At 41.1% G+C, this 12,939-nt stretch overlaps 1 protein-coding gene across 5 annotated transcripts in view; it reads right to left on the reverse strand.

Moving 5' to 3' along the window:
- Positions 1-12,939, reverse strand: part of PTPN14 (protein tyrosine phosphatase non-receptor type 14) — a 190,279-nt gene that overhangs the window by 143,990 nt on the left and 33,350 nt on the right. The window contains exon 2 of one of the 5 annotated variants that reach the window (XM_044942704.2): positions 4,070-4,127. The exons of the other annotated variants lie outside the window; for them this stretch is intronic. The gene's annotated coding sequence lies outside the window, so the exon portion shown is untranslated. The remainder of the gene's footprint in view (positions 1-4,069; positions 4,128-12,939) is intronic. 5 annotated transcript variants of the gene reach the window in all.

Genomic DNA, 12,939 nt, shown 5'->3' on the forward strand with positions numbered 1-12,939 from the left:
AAAATCTAAAGACATTAATAAGGGTTAAGAGCTTGGGCTTTGATATAAGAAAGTCCTAAATGTGAATACTAAGCTTGAGTTTTAACTAGCTGTAAAATCTTGGGCAAACTATCTTGACTTCTCTGAACCTCAATATCCTCATCTGTAAGATAAAAATAATAGTCACTACACTTCACAGGCTTGCGTGCTACGTCTCTTCAGGTGTATCCAACTCTTTGTGACCCCATGGACTTTAGCCTGCCAGGCTCCTCTGTCCATGGGATTCTCCACGCAAGAATACTGGAGTGGGTTGCCATTTCCATCTCCAGAGGATCTTTCTGACCCAGGGGTCAAACCACATCTCTTATGTCTCCTGCATTGGCCAGGTGGGTTCTTTACCACCAGCGCCATGACAGATTAAATGAGAAAATACATATCAAGTAGTTAGGGTATTATGACCACAAATAAACCCTCATGAGTTTTATATTAATATATCTATTACAGCTGGAGGAAAGGTGGTAAAAAATTAGCACTCAAGGAATTCCCTGGTTGTCTAGTGGTTAGGACTCGGTGCTCTCACTGCCAAGGGCCCAGGTTCAATCCCTGTTCACAGAACTAAGATCCCACAAGCTTCACAGAGCAGCCAAAAACAAAACCAAAAAAGCACTCAATAAATAAATAAATTTGAAGGATGACACTAACAACTAAACTTTATTTGATAATGTCTGAAAAACAGTAACATTAAGGTGAGGCATAAGAATTAAAGAGTCAAAAAGTCTGCAGTAACTCAAAGGAATCCAAATAAGAAAGACTGTGCCATCCATCTACTCCAGGAGAAAACATATTTAAACAAGACTGAACTTATCCAATTAAGATAGGGCAGGAAAAAAGCTTCACAACAGAGTTAGCAAATGCTATTTTAATACTTTTTTCACACCCACAGACAAACAACACTTCATGCTTCTTTTCTAAACATAAAAATAAAACTCTCCTGGCATTCTTGGTCCGGAGCTTAGAATGTACTCAGTAATTTTCCATGTCACTTTTGTGCTCACAGATTTAGAAAAGCACTTTAGTGCTTAACAAAAATATTTATGCTCTGAAGTATTTATTGCTTCTGCTTAACTACATCCCGGTGGACAGATGAGAAAGGTATTCAGGAGGAAATGTGGAATAATAGCGTGCAAAGTGTTCTAGAGTAGAAGGTCAAGCCATGGAACATACTTTATAACTGTAACAGGATAGGGCTGGAAGCAGGGTGAGGCTGAGCCCAGGCCCGCCCAGGGAGCTCAGCGCCGAGGTCCTCGAGGCAAGGAATCCTCGCTCCAGAGGCCACAGACTACACGCAGGATCAACACCAATCCTGGAAGTGCCACCCCTCCGGACCCCTCCAGGCAAAAAGAGGCTCCTGCCCTGCTCCCCAAACATCAAACACATTAGCAAATCAGTAGTTATGCTTCTTTTTTAAAAGCAACATCTTTATTCTCAAATAAAACATTACAGAGGAATGCAGAAGTGACTTGGTGACACCTTCCATGTCACCCTGACCCCCAGCCCTGAGCCCTGGGACCTCTAAAGTAACCGGAAAACACAATCTTTTTAAATTATTTATTTTAATTGGAGGATAATTACTTTATAAAATTGTGATGGTTTTTGTCATATATCAACATGAATGGACCATAGGCATACATGAGTCCCCTCCCTCCCAAACCCCACCCCTTCAGGTCGTCACAGAGCGCCGGCTCTGGGTTTCCTGCATCATACGGCAAATTCTCACTGGCTATCTAATTTACATATGTAACTTTGGGACTCAGTGGGAGAAGGAGATGATTTGACAGAACATACAATCTGAAGAGACAAACTATTAATAAATGGAAGCTAGAGAAAGACTGGAAGATCCTCAAGAAAAATGTATCTAGGACATGTAAATTTCCATTATTCAGTTTTAACTTGGTTTATTATTATACAGAATTGCTTTGGTAAATCATAAAAATTCCGTACAAAAATATACCAGTTTTCATGGTTAAACTACAGGGAAAAGGAATAGTAGAAGTCTACCAATCTAGCTCAAATTAAATGTTAAAGTTATAAAACTGTATAATTTATACATTACAAATGTGAAGGTCTGGTCTTTCCTAAATAAGATCCTGACCTTCAGAAACCATATTAGATTTTATTACATAATCTAAAATTCCTACATGGCTAAAGATAAAGCAGTTTAGAAGACCTGCTGGGGAAAAAATACTTGCAACATATATAACAGACAAAAAGTCAATATCAAAGATATCCTATAAGAAACCAATAAGTAATCAACAAGAAACTAGAAAAATGGACAATACGTAACTGAAACACACAGGGCTTAAGGAGTATATGAAGACATTCAAACACACTAAATTATTAGGGAAATGTAAATTAGACACATGTAATTATGTAACTTAAGCATACGTGGTCTAGTTTTTTTTTTTCTAACTCTCAAGTTGGAAAAAAATTAGAGACTGACCATTTTCAGTGCCAATGAGGATACAATGCTTTTTATTGGAACAGACACAGGTAAGACCCCTTTAAGGGAAATTTGGCACTACCTGGGAAAACCTAAGTGTGCATGACCTTTAACCCAGTAATTCTACTTCTAGGAATCTATCCTACAAGATTCCACATGTATTTATGTAAAAGGACTTTTGCCTTAGCATTATTTATAATAGGGAAAACTTGATAAAACTGAAGTTTTGTATGGAACATGGTGCAAACATTGAAAAGAACCAGGATGTATGCATACTCACAGGATAAGATTACCACATATCTCTGCGTAACAAAAGCCTAATGTTGTCTCCAATTTGTTTTCTTAAAGCTTTCTTTACATTTCACATTGTGCATGCATGTGCATAAAAACAGTTCAGGGAACACATACCCCAAGCTGTCAGCTGTTGACAGGGTGAAAAAAGGTGAACATAAAACTGTATCAGTATGTTGTTCCTGATGTAATTAAAAACACACACATACACATGCACACATGCAGGAATGCACACATCTGTGCACACACACAACACAGAAAGGACAAGACAGGTGATGCAGTGATCACTCATGGGCAGTAGGAAGCTGGGTGACTTTTTATTTTTTGCTCTAAAATGTTTTCTATATTTCTACAATGATAATTATTACTCAAATAAAAATTAATAAAAAAGATACAGTAGCAATGGTCTTCAATAGTCATAAAGATTAACTGATTGATATTTTCATTGAAACTATTAGCTCTTAAAGGAGATACATGGAGCACTGATCACATTTCTTAGTATGTGTCCAAAAATAAAGCAACATTTCAAAAAATTGTTTAAAAGATATGATTTAAAATTTAGATTTAGTGCACTTTATCTCTGCCCTCAAAAGAAAATGTCAAAGCCAACACTTCACATGGTAAAATTATCTATTTGTGTGAACTCAGGAAGTCTGCTAAAGTTCCCGTCACTATAATTTTTTAAATGGTTAATATGTCAAACTCTCTGTAAAGCTGTTAGTTATGTTTATGAGAGTTATGTCTGTTAGTCGCTCAGTCATGTCTATTCTTTGTGACCCCATGGACTGTGGCCTTCAAGGCTCCTCTGTCTATAGACTTGTCTATAGACTTCTCCAGGCAAGAATACTGAAGTGGTTAGCCATTCCCTTCTCCAGGGGACCTTCCTGACCCAGGGATGGAACCCGGGTTGTTATATTACTTCTAATTCAAAATTTCAAAAAATGACTATAAGACAACTCCTAAAAGGAAAATAATATTCAGTTCCATTTGTCTCCAAATACAGAAAACACTCTTCATATTACAGGAAACTCAACTTCAAAAGCCACTGCATATCCTACAGGAACTCTTGCTCCCGGGGACACAAATGTACCAGCCACTTGAGGAGGGAAAGGGCAAACGGTCCGACCTGCTCGGGTCTGCCCGCAACTCCGAGTGACATTCTCTCACGGAAGGCAACAAGTCACAATTCCAGTTGAGGGCATCTCAGCTTTATACTTAATTCTAAGACACCAGCACAGATGTGCCCAAGCATAAAAGTTCTCTGAAGAATATTCTCCCAAGTCAGTACCATATACTCACATATCCATGTTGCTGGTATATTTGTGACCATCATGAAAGATACCTGGTTTTTAGGAGCCTGGAACAAAAGGGCATAGTCACGTCCCAGCTTCCCAATTAAAAGGCACCATATATCTGCCTCACTCCCCCCGGCCAGCCAAATCTGCAGTTTCCTTTACAACATACCCAAGGAGGCTCCAGTTTTGTTCAAACACCCCCAACTTCCCACGTTCTTCCATACAGCTCAACTTTACCTCTCCTGAGCACTCTCTACTTGAGGGCTTTCAGAATCAGGGCCACCCCTGCAGGAATACCATCTTTTCCAATCTCATTAATGAGCCACCGTCTGAGCCACCAGGGAAGCCCTTCTCCATCTCAGTAAATGACAAGAGATGGTTCCTAATACAAGTGGCTTGAAGACAAGTGGCTTCCAGGATACAAGTACAATATCCTGATGCTGTCAGGACCACCGAGGGACAGGCAGAAATGAATGTTCAGCAATGAGTTCATCTCTGGTCTCACCAGATTTCCATGTCAATAAGGAACCTTGGCTATCACAGGAGTGGATGAGGGGACAACTTGTTACAGCCTATGTAATGTCTTTATAAGAAAGCTTGAAAGAAAACCTGAAGCCAGCCAAGACTGCTCTGTCCTGGAACGACCACATCTGTAGGGCATGTGGTGCCTTAGATCCTCTCATTATGAATATGAGGAAAGCATATATTCATTCCAGAGATCAAGTGTGAGCCTTAGAGGAAAGATGAAGAAAAACCTCTGGTACTTGGTAATCATTCATTAATGTGAGAGGCTATGTCAGACACTAACAATGAAGGATTTAACCATGCTCAAAAGTAGAGAAAACTAACTATAGTAAAGATTAAAATGTATTCTAATTGATAGGCTGTGCAGTTTTAAATCAATACCAAAGTTCAAGGAATATCATGGCAAATAATTGAGATTCATCTGGCAGAACTGGGCAAAAATGTTAAAATTTCTTTTCATATTTTAACAGTATTACAGTGTGATAATAATATTATAGTCTCATAAACCAGAAGAGAGCTGATTAAACAGAAAATTTAATCAGTGAAAACACCATAAAAATTCTATGAACAAGAAGCTATAAACTCTTCAAGAAGGGACACTATTCATATTTATCCCTGTTGAACTTCTACCTAACACTGTGCGTGGAACATATTAGGAGCTTAACAAACACTTAAGAAAATGAACTGGGATCCCCAGGTGTAATATAGAGAAAAATTAACTTAAAGCTATTTTCCATGCCATATACTCAATTTTAAGAGCAACTGTTATGAAACGTTCTTATTATGTTGGTTAAGAGCCTGGACTTTAGAGACAGAGATCTGAGTTTAATTCAGTTCCCTTTCTTACTAGGCAGGCAAATGATGGACACTATATAAGCCTGCTTTCCCAGGAGCAAGATAAGCCTCCTCTTACTACAATACAACTCACAAAGAGACAAGAATTAAACAAGAAAAATATGGGAACTGAAAAATATTTGTTATATTAATTAAACATTTTCATCATTTAAAAGCGAAGGAAAAAGATAGGCATTTTAATCTAAGCTTTGGGGGAAATACAGCATTTGAAGGTCTAAGAATTAGAAGAAATTATGAAAAACAAAGGCAGAGTTATTTGAATGTGTGGAAGTGTTCCATAAGGAAACATAACACAGCAATGTTAAAAGTAGTAGTATCACAGAAAATATGTATGTGGAAAACATAAATGAAACGGTGTTATCACTCACACCAATTATTCACATAGGAGGTAACCAGATGTCCACTAGTTTTTTTAACAAGATAGTAGAAAGATCAGATGAGACTTTGTTGAGATTTGTAATTTAAAAAACGTAATAATGACTGTGTATAAAATAGATGAACAGGTCCTACTGTATAGCACTGCTAAGTCGCTCAGTCATGTCCGACTCTGTGCGACCCCATGGACTGCAGCTTACCAGGCTCCTCCGTCCATGGGATTTTCCAGGCAAGAGTACTGGAGTGGGTTGCCATTGCCTTCCCCTACTGTATAGCACAGGGAACTATATTCAATATCTTATAATAACCTATAGTGAAAAAGAATATGAAAAAAGAATATATGTGTATGAATAACTGAATCACTTTGCTGTATACCAGAAACTAACACAACATTGTAAATCAACTATGCTTCAATTTTGGAGATGGCAATGGCAACCCACTCCAGTGTTCTTGCCTGGAGAATCCCAGGGACGGGGGAGCCTGGTGGGCTGCCGTCTATGGGGTCGCACAGAGTCGGACACGACTGAAGCAACTTAGCAGCAGCAGCAGGAGCATGCTTCAATTTAATTTTTTTTAATATATCATTGGTAATATATATTATTAGTCTGTTTTGTAGCCTAACCCTATAAAAGTAAACAAAGGATCTGAAAATTTCAACCAAAAAAAAAACAAAAACAAAAATCCAATTAACAGAGGAATTCTGAGTTTTAAATTAAAAGTAAAATTTAAATACAATTTTGTTAAAAATAAACAATAGTATTAACAATAAGACAGCAAGCACTATTTAGGGTTTTCTACTCCAGTACTCTTGCCTGGAAAATCCCATGGACGAAGAGCCTGGTAGGCTGCAGTCCATGGGGTCGCTAAGAGTCGGACACGGCTGAGCAACTTCCCTTTCACTCTTCACTTTCCTGCACTGGAGAAGGAAATGGCAACCCACTCCAGTGTTCTTGCCTGGAGAATCCCAGGGACAGGGGAGCCTGGTGGGCTTCTGTCTATGGGGTCGCACAGAGTCGGACACGACTGAAGCAACTTAGCAGCAGTAGCAGCAGCATGACACTATTCTAAATATTTTGTAAGCAATAACTCATTACATCTTCAAAATAATCTCCGACAATACATAAGAGGTAATCTGACCTAAACTTACACCCAGTATTGGGGTTGGCATGGGGAAAGATGTTGCAAGACATTTCAGGCATGACTTCTTTGACATACCTCTGTAATCAGAAGACTAAACCTCATGTAAACACAGTCATAAATTTATCGCCAGCTGCCCCTCTCCCATTCTTATCTCCAATATGCAGGTATATAATTACAAGACAAGGTAAACTTTAAAAATAGACTTTAAGGAGCAGAAAAATAACATCCAGCATTGCATTATCACTTCAAACCTTGGCTTAGAACTGTTATAGTTCCACCAGCTCCCCAGGGGCTCATTCTTTCCTCTCAAAGCAAAGTGCAGCACCTTAATATGTGGTCTTGTGCTCCTACTAATGTAATGCTAAAAAATCTCACAGAAAATATACATGTGGAGTGCTATCATTCTTATATCAATTATTTACATAGGCTATAACCAGATTTCCCCTCAAGTTTTCTAATAAGATAGCAGAAAAATCAAACGAGATGTTATTGAAATTTGTAGTTGGGACGATCAGCAAAAATCATGTGACATATTTAGCTGCAGGAAGAGGAGAGACTAACATCAGAAATAATTACGTGTTGTTTAATTTTATCTGCATATAAAATATTTCTGTCTGTCTGGGAGCAAATATACCTGACATCACCTACTGCAACAAGGTTTGCCTCATGTCATTTTACTTATTTATCTTAGTTTACAGTTGAGTCTCTGAGCCTTCCCAGTAAGGACAAGCCTAGGGCAACAGCTGGTTTCTGGGACCCTTTGTTGTTCAGTCACTCAGTCACGTCTGACTCTTTGCCACCTCAGGGGCTACAGCACGCCAGGCTTCCCTGTCCTTCACGATCGCCCAGAGCTTGCTCAAATTCATCTCCATTGAGTCAGTGATGCCATCCAACCATCTCACCCTCTGTCTTCCCCTTCTCCTCCCACCTTCAATCTTTCCCAGCATCAGGGTCCTTTCCAATGAGTCAGCTCTTCACATCAGGTGGCCAAAGTATTAGAGCTCCAGCTTCAGCATCAGTCTTTCCAATGAATATTCAGGGTTGATTTACTTTAGGACTGATTGGTTTGATCTTGCAGGCCAAAGGACTCTCAAGAGTCTTCTCCAACACCCAGTTCATAAGCATCAATTCTTTGACACTCAGCCTTTTTTACCAGTCCAACTCTCACATCCATCCATGACTAGTGGAAAAACCATAGCTTTGACTAGACAGAACTTTGTCGGCAAAGTAATGTCTCTGCTTTTTAATATGCTGTCTGGGACTCTACCCATTTTGAATACAGAACTTTCTTGTTCTGGGGAAGTTTGAGAAATAGTCAGGGAAGTCAGGGACCTTGCCCCAACTGCAGAAGTAGGAAATGGTCATTAGAATGCTATCAGTGATGTTCCCCCTTCCCAATTCCTTCCCACTAGTTCTGGAAATGAGGGAGAGTCAACTTAAGACTGAAGTCTTTCAACTGACATTACAGAACATAAAGCACGGCCACTGCCTTCACCTGAGCCCCACCTCCGAGATGACCTTCATACTTACATCAGAGGAGTGAGGAAATACGTGAGGATTGTGACTCCGGTCAATTGCCATTTAGCCAAAACCCATTTCTCTCAGTTGCTGCATGCAAGTATTTTGTCCAACCCTGGCAGTGGGGAGCTGCCCAAAACCTATTACGACTGAGAACCTGCTTCTTATTGGGAGCTCCTGATGCATGAGTCTACCTGACCGTTAGAGCAATGTTCTGGAAGTCTGTATTCTTCCCACGGAACCAAAACTGCCTCCTGCCTTCTATCACCTTCATAGCTGTCACACCCAACTTAAAGCACCCAAATGATAGGCATCACAGAAACAGGGTTCTCAGAAGCAGGAGGTCCACAGACTGATATCCCAGCCCCAACTCTGAATGTAAAAGGTAGCACACCCATCAGCCACGGAACAGTATTCACACACTCCCACTAGATTACATAGTTCCAAGGTACTATTCTGCTCAGAGATGACTGAGTTCCATCCACTGAGGGGGAGACCAACAGGTAAACAAGATTTATTACACCAATGGACTAGGTCAAGAATCAAGAAGGTAATGCTTCAAGGAGGCAGCCAGGGTCCATGTCAAATTCCAAAGGAAGGGCAAATCAGATGAGAACTGCGAAATATGCCCTGTGGCCATTAGGAGATGGCCAGCCCCTCTGCAAAGACAGGGTCCCAGGTGAGGTGGGCTGCCAGCATCTGCATGGAACCAAAGTCTGAATGTGAGATGCAGCCAGCCCACAGAACTTTCTCAAAAACCATTACCTACAAAGGAAAGGGTGCCCAGTCTCTCTCTGTTAAGAGTTTGTAATAAACAAAATATATTCCAACCTGTACTGAACTGTCAGTTCAGAACAGATTTACAAGGAACTCTCAGTAAGTAAGGGCTTTCTCAATGGCTCAGCAAGTAAAGAATCTGCCTATAATGCAGGAGACACAAGAGATACTGGTTTGATCCCTGGGTGGGGAAGATCCCCTGGAGGAGGAAATTCCAGTATTCTTGCCTGGGAAATCCCAAGGACAGAGAAGCCTGGTGGCTACAGTCCACGTAGTCACAGATTTGGACATGACTGAGCACGTGGCATGACAATGAACTCTCAGGAGTAAATCCAAGCCAGACAGACACCGGTCATGTCAGCCCTGCATCCTTGGCTCAGACAACAGACAAACTGAAGAGAGGAGACTAAGAACAACTGCTCAGAAAGATTGCTAAGAAAGGAAACCAGGACCCTGATGATAATGAATATGGAACCATTACCACCACTAAGGATCAACTTCTCAGAACTGGAAAAAACTCATTTTCAGCCCAGGTTCATTTTTTTCTTTCTAAAGATAAAGACTCTTTCTAATGTGTATAGATTGTTCTTAAGTAGGCAGGAGCACCAAAAGCTTCAGCTGGACATAATACATGGTTGATCTGAAATTCATCATGGAACAGGCATTCTGTCTGGTGCCCACTGCTCACTAACCAGCAGTGAGGGGCTGACTCCTTGTCCAACGCAACTCATACAACCCCTGTGTGGAGACAGAGGCCTCAAACTTCTCTTTGCTCCTTTGTTGTTGTTCAGTAGCTAAGTTGCATCCGATTCTTTGTGACCCCCTACGGACTGCAGCATGCCAGGCTTCCCTGTCTTTCTTTGTTTGCTTTTATTTTTTACCTTTTTCAGTCCAGATGACTGGTCACCGTCAATAAGAAAGTCTCACCGTCATACGCAGCACAGCAGACAAAAAGACACATCTGCTCACACCAGCACTATTTTTTTCTTTTTTTTCATATTTTGCACTGAGGAAAGGACCCTTTGAGATGGATCTCTAGCTACACAGCTGTGATAGAGTTAAATGAAAACTCAGAATCAATCATTCTGCTAGTCCTGAAAAAAAACACCAAACTATTCATAGATAGCACCTTCTTTCTTTGCAAGGAATGAGTCATAAAATGTCTGTGTGGTGTAAATTTTATTTGCGAAAGAAAGAAAAAACCCTTCACAGTCTCACATATTTAAGAGAACAAACTATGGATGGTAGATGGTCTGAGTCAAAAGTAAGGAATGGTTAACCATTAGTCATTCTGAGCTTAGGTCTCATCAAAGATTAGGTGTTATGTCTGGCATGTTGCAGGAGTTAACCATTAACCGACTGCCTCACAAAAGCCCTGACAATCCTTCCCAGCCTTCACGTCTGTGAACCAGACAGTGAAAAGGCAGGAATGCCTCCTGTTTCTAAGGCTGCAGATATGGTTAATCCCACAGCAATGCTCTATCAATAAAGAACATCTTAGAAGTTAAGACCTCTTAACATATGTACCTTTTTTCAATTAATCCTGAATCAGGAGAGGTTCACTCTGTAATATTAAATTCTAGAATGAAAATCTCAAGAGGTGTACATAACACCTTTTAACCCTGAAACTACAAATTAGCTGTCACAGACTTAAATTTACTCTTCTCCGGGATTTGAGAGTTTTAGACTTTACCATTATTTTCACAGTAAAGAATCCAGCTACAATGCAGGGAGACCCGAGTTTGATCCCTGGGTCAGGAAGATCCCCTGGAGGAGGGCATGGTAACCCACTCCAGTAATCTTACCTGGAAAATTCCATGGACAGAGGAGCCTGGTGGGCTACAGTCCATGGGGTTGCAAAAAGCAGGACATGACTGAGCGTCTAACACTTCACCACGTTGATTCCATCAAACTTGTCGAATCATTACTAACTAGCAATGCTGCTGCTATTGCTAGTCACTTCAGTCGTGTCCAACCCTGTGCGACCCCATAGACGGCAGCCAACCAGGCTCCCCCGTCCCCGGGATTCTCCAGGCAAGAACGCTGGAGTGGGTTGCCATTTCCTTCTCCAATGCATGAAACTGAAAAGTGAAAGTCAAGTGGCTCAGTCGTGTCCGACTCTTCACGACTCCATGGACTGCAGCCCACCAGGCTCCTCCACCCATGGGATTTTCCAGGCAAGAGTACTGGAGTGGGGTGCCATTGCCTTCTCCAGCACAAGGAAAGATCATTCATTTACATTTCTTATGTGGCTATTTCAGTTTATCCATCCTTTCTAAATACACTAAGCTCTGCCACTAGGAGATGGTTCAGTTTTCTGGGGAAAAACAAAAAGTTCACAGTCACTTCAACTTTTCCTTCTTTACCTACTATATGCCAGGCACCGTTCTTAAAGCTGTGAATACGGCAGTACACAGAACAGATTAAAGATCTTGTTTACATTCTGTCGTTCTGTTTGACCCAGACACTTTTATTTTAGAATCTGAATTTGTTGCCCCTATTTAAAAACCAAGATGTGTGTGTGTGTGCTAAGTCACTTCAGTCGGGTCTGACTCTTCGTGACGCTATGGACTGTAGGCCACCAGGCTCGTACGTCCATGGGATTCTCCAGGCGAGAATACTGGAGTGGGTTGACATGCCCTCCTCCAGGGGATCTTCCCAACTCAGGGATGGAACGCATGTCGTTTACGTCTCCTGCACTGGCAGGCAGCTTCTTTAAGTACCACTAGTTCCACCTGGAAAGCCCAGAAACCAAGATACCTCACCCCAAAATACAGATACCATTAGCTCATGAAAAAACAAGCAAAAAAAATGAGAGCAATGGCCTGCATTTCAGCCGAGCACCAAGGAGGTGGGAGCGCAGTGGCTACAGGGCAAGGACTCTGGTTTGGCTGTGGCCCCACCGCTCCCTGTGGGACTGCAGCTGTGCTCCCTTCATTCATTCTTCCTGCCTCGCCCTAGAGGCACAGACTCTATAATCTGCACTGGATTTTGCACCTGAAGTCAGACTTCACATCTGAATTCCACATCTGCCACCACTAGCTATGCAACTTGAGCTAATCACTCTACCTCAGTTGCCTCATCTGTAAAATGAAGTGTAAATATTTACTTCCTAGGATTGTCACAGAAATTAGATGAGACAAGGTATGCAAAGCGTTTAAGCACAGTGCTTGGCACAGAGTAAGTCCTCATTAAACACTTGCTATTTTTATTGTGTGTGTGTGTGTGTGTTTGTTATTACTCTCGTCACCATCACCATCCTTATTATGGCAAGAAAAACAACTAAAACATGCAGGAAATTCTAGGACCATCCAGTTGTGAAAGACTCCTCCCCTGCACCACTCCTAGGCCAACAATGTTTCTCTTTTCTCTCCTTTTTTTATTTTTTCAGTTCAGTTACTCAGTCATGTTGGACTCTTTGCTACCCCTGCAAAGAATGCAGCATGCCAGGCTTCCCTGTCCATCACCACCAACTCCTGGAGTCTGTTCAAGCTCATGTCCATTGAGTCAGTGATGCCATCCAACCATCTCATCCCCTGTCGACCCCTTATCCTCCTGCCTTCAATCTTTCCCAGCATCAGGGTCTTTTCTAATGAGTCAGTTCTTCACATCAGGTGGCCAAAGTATTGGCGCTTCAGCATCAGTTCTTCCAATGAATATTCAGGAGATAATTTTGAGAGTTGA

This window comes from Bubalus bubalis, chromosome 5 (assembly GCF_019923935.1).
Source record: "Bubalus bubalis isolate 160015118507 breed Murrah chromosome 5, NDDB_SH_1, whole genome shotgun sequence".
In the NCBI taxonomy this organism is placed as follows: domain Eukaryota; kingdom Metazoa; phylum Chordata; class Mammalia; order Artiodactyla; family Bovidae; genus Bubalus; species Bubalus bubalis.